Here is a 4928-nt window from a genome sequence, read left to right as displayed (position 1 = left end):
CACTTGAGTTCCACAACTACGAAGCCAACAATATTCTGAAATATTATGTTCAGGTCCCAAGACGAATCACTAGATATCATTAGATATCGAAAGCTGTTGTGTCATTATTTCGGTTTTTATTGCTATGGAAGTGGATTAGTACTTATGTCCGCAACTGCTTTTGGTCAAAGATATTCATTACTATGTATTTTAAAGTATTGAGAACCTAAGTATGACATTTTGCAAATTGAGAACTATGTGCATGCAGAAGCAAATGCAATAAAAGGTATCACGAGGAGTAAGTCTGGTTTATCTCAAATGCCTCAACACAAAAGACAATTTCACTGCAACAATTCATTGTTTACCCCTTCACTTAGGTAACAGGTGACATCTTAATTTTTCCCTGCTATCTTCAGACGATTTTCTTCAACTTAAACAAGGCCTCATGTACTAATGGGGTTAAGGAAGGCTGTAGTGACCTCCAGGTGCGAAAAATCTCACATAACCCTAATGAAACTGCCTGGAAGGTAAATATATTTATTAAGAAACACCTCACTGGATTCAATGATTTATCCTTTAGGTCATACGGATAACTTAAAACTCAGAAGGAAAGGCAAGCTCCCAGGAACTCATGGGCATTCACGACACACCTATAGTATCTGAATTTATTAGTCTGGTTTTCAATATAGTGCAGTCAGACACAATAATGGGAAGCCAGGTACGTTTTAGGTGCGCCAGGAGCTTCGAATTTGTCAAAAATACGGAGGCGTGCGTTCCCTTCATTACCCCCTGCCGTAAACATGAGTCTGGCACGTGCACGAACACTTCTGGGTCATTCAGATGCAGGGAAATTCTTTGCGTATGAGAATATTGTGTTCCTGGAAGCTGTCAATACCATGAAATCTTTTGAAGTCTCTGTCCTTGAATGATTTAATGGAACCTAAAGCAAAACCAATGTCTTATACGCTTACACAATATCAGTGTGTGTGTGTGTGTGTGTGTGTGTGTGTGTGTAATTCACCGGGTCGGTCAGGATCACTTGATGGTCGTGATCGTCAGCTTTTTACCCTCCCAGAAGGGAGCTGAGAGCTTATATAGTCCGATCTAAGGGCAAGGCTGTGACCTTCACACACGCACACACCCGTCCCCTTGCTCAAGGGGGACAGTAACCACCCACTTCGTCAGCGAAACTTTTCGCAACCTGAGCGAGGCGCGAACTCCCGTCCACCAGTTGGCAAGCGAGAACGTTACCTCTGCACCAGCGAGTGTGTGTGTGTGTGTGTGTGTGTGTGTGTGTGTGTGTGTGTGTGTGTGTGTGTGTGTGTGTGTGTGTGTGTGTGTGTGTGTGTGTGTGTGTGCGGACTCTGCTTTACACTATTGGGTACAAAAGCATTTAAGACTGAAACGAACACAAATGTTAATTAAATAAAGGCAGTGAACTTATTAGTTGCTCACGAAACCCTGGGAAAAAAAAAAAAAAAAAAAAACGAACACAACTGAAAAGAGTACAGTGCAAAATGGTGTCAATAAATGTTAAAAGTGTTGGACCAAAAGCCATGCCGTTAAATAAGAAAAAAAAAAATATCCAACAGTCGCTTCCACCTGCATGTACACTAACACACTGGATAAAAGTTTTTGAGATACTGTAGTGCAAGTTTTCAGTACCTATATAAATCGTTTTCTAGGCCTCTCTCTCTCTCTCTCTCTCTCTCTCTCTCTCTCTCTCTCTCTCTCTCTCATGCCACATGGTCAATTTCTTCAATAGGTCGAGATCACTTAAGCTGGTTTAAGCGGCCGCATCCTTTCAATTAAGCTGTAGTTGAACCCCATCATGTTCGCGTCCTCTATACCTGACCTGCTTTATTCCTGCCTACACCAGACGATTTTATTCAGCAGGGAGACAGCCAAATCAGAGGCCAGAGAATGTTAACAGCAGCAGTCAATAGGGGGCCCTCAGTATTACAGCAGCAGCAGCAAAAGATTAACATATCAAAGCAGGTAAGCAGAGCGTATAAAAAAAACAGTGGAGTAATCAGCACTTCAGAGGCGAGAAAAACAAGGCGAAAGAACACACACACACACACACACACACACACACACACACACACACACACACACACACACACACACACACACACCGAAGAGGGTACACCCAGGTAAAAGTACACTCCTCCCAGGCAAAGAGTACATACCTCCCTGGAAAGAGTAAATCCCTGTCCAGCAACAGTACTCGTACATCCCAACAACAGTACATTCCAGTAAGAATGCATTGCTGTAAGGGTAGAACTTTCCCCGACAAGAGTGCACTGTGGCATGTGTACAGTCGGCACGTGTAAACAAAAATCCCACACCCACAAGGGTACATACCAGCGTGAGCCAAGAGTACACTCGGGTAAGCATACACACCGTTAAGGGCAATTTAGCACAGGACAACTTGCTACACATGTAATTCAGTACGGTAACCCTTTCACCAAGGTTACTTTTTCTCCCTAGGGTTTTTTTTGTCCGTTTGGTGGAGGAGGTTAACTTTTCGAACCGTCGGGGATATATAAAGCTTTAATTTCTTCAGTAGTAGAGCATTAGAGAGTTGGACAGAAAAAGGGGTGAGAGTTTGGTACCACACGGGTGCGCATGTGTCCGCCCTAATGAAGTGGGAGATGCAAGCAGAGAGTTCAGAGAATAATTGGGGGAAGCAAGCAGAGAGTTCAGAGAGCAATGACCATTGAAGGTAGCGAGGGAAAAAGAGAGATAAAGATGCAGTAGCGCGGCGAAGAGACTGAGGCTGACCCATGGCTACCAAGGGGCTCTAACCCAAATAAAATCGTTTGGAGGTTGCAAAAATAAAAATTAAAAAAAACGTCATGGGACTGAAGGGGTTAATGATGAGCATACCAATTCTCAGGCCTGTATTCTCGTACTCCCTCCTTAACGATTTATTTTGCAGAACTACCCATTAATATTCCCTTTTTTGCTTGTTATACCTTTCTAATGTGGACATAGATTGCATGAATCACACACAACAATATAGTAAAGGAGCTGCATCAGAAATAAAATGGTGAGGACGAAGTGTTAGTAAGCTTCCTAACCGCACCAGAATCCTGCTCTCTGGCTCCCATAATCCCCTCAGCTGAATAATATCGTCTGGCGTTAGCTGTTATGGAATATGAAGCTGACAAATCATGAGAGGGTTAAATGACCATAGGGAATTGATAAGATTGGACACGAAAAATAAATCAGCACGATATAAATGACATACGTGAATGAAAAAGATGAAATAAGGACCTTTTGTTGATATGGAAGGCTTGCCGGGTAAGATCAATAACATGGGAGAATAATACGATGCAATACGAAAAGTTAATCGAGGAAATGAAGATAATACACGAGAATAAAAAGACCCAATACGGAAAAATAAACAGGCAAGGGAAAAGCGGTGCTAAGTAACCTTGGACATGAACATGGAAGAATGAACACCGAAGTGAACGAGAACGCGGCCAGCACGCGTCTGAGTAGCGGTAAGGGCCTCAGTGTGTGTTCAACCACGGTGAGGGTGGGACGCCTGATCGTGTGCTCCTCCCGCCCCTTCTGTGGGACTACTACTACTTTCATCCTGCCTACCTAAAGTACGCACAAGTTTCATTTTACAAACTCTTCTTTCATCTCAACGATCACTCCTTGCGTACCCGCGGATATCTGATTACTGTAATGATGCGGATTTACGGGTATACTTTACTTATGTATTCCTGTAATGATGCGTATTTATAAGAACTTTATGTACTTACTCCTTTAATGATGCGTACTGATGGGTACTTTATCTATGTATATACTTATTCTTTGCGCTAAGTTTGTGTTCTATACTGTGTCTGTCTGGGCACTGTAACCATGTTCTAAAAAATTACTGCTTCCTTGCGTACCTGTGGGCATTTATGTACCGATGCGTATATGGGCATTCCTTTTATTACGCGTATTTCTGGGCACTAACTTCACCTAAGCTATGCGTCTGTTTGGGCATAACTACACCTACTCCCTGCGTCTACCTGGGCATAACTCCACCTACTCTATGCGTCTACCTAGGCATACCTCCACCTACTCTAAACGTCTACCTGGGCATAACTCCACCTACTCTATGCGTCTACCAAGGCATACCTCCACCTACTCTAAACGTCTACCTGGGCATAACTCCACCTACTATATGCGTCTACCTGGGCATTTCAGTCAGGTACTCAATTTATCCTCCCATGCTCACCTGCGAGCACACTTACGAAAACCTGATCCACATACTGACTTACTGGTTATTAAATTTACTTATCTACCTGTATCTTCCTGAGCAATAGTAGCATACACGGTTACTCAAAAATTATGGCACCCCCTTCCGTAATTGTGGAGACTTTTGTACCGACGCGTATGGTGCTGGAGAGGGTGGCCTTCATGTGGTGGCACCGATACAACTGGTAGCTCCTCTGCCTGGTTAAATAACTGTCCCTCAGCTACTGCCCTATCCCCCCCGCAAGGAAGGTGGTAAACTGAAGGAGGCGAACAATCCTGCAGTCCACCCGGTTCACGTTTCAGACAAGCCTGGGACCACAACAACCTAAGCAAATTTGAGGACATTTATGCAAACTTTTGGACAGTAAATTCATCTGCCTGAGTCTGTTTGGCCATTTTACTCAATTACTTTTTCCTTCCGTAAGTGTGATTTCTGTATCGATGTGTATCTACGGACATCTGATTTATGTATTAATGCGTATTTCCACTAAACCCATCCATCTGCGTATATCTGAGTACTGTACAAAAAAAAAAAAAAAAAAAAAAAAAGCGTATTTGTGGGCGACTCCTTTCCTGCGTATCTCTGGGCACTTTATCCATTTACTACGTATTTCTGAGCATCCAAGCGTACCTACTATCTGCGTCAGTCTCGGCAGTCTACGCCAAAGATTACACATTCCATGCGT

This window comes from Coenobita brevimanus, chromosome 68, assembly GCF_032717465.1.
Source record: "Coenobita brevimanus isolate Jiangsu-jjx chromosome 68, ASM3271746v2, whole genome shotgun sequence".
NCBI lineage: Eukaryota > Metazoa > Arthropoda > Malacostraca > Decapoda > Coenobitidae > Coenobita > Coenobita brevimanus.
Note: the sequence above shows the minus strand (reverse complement) of the source record.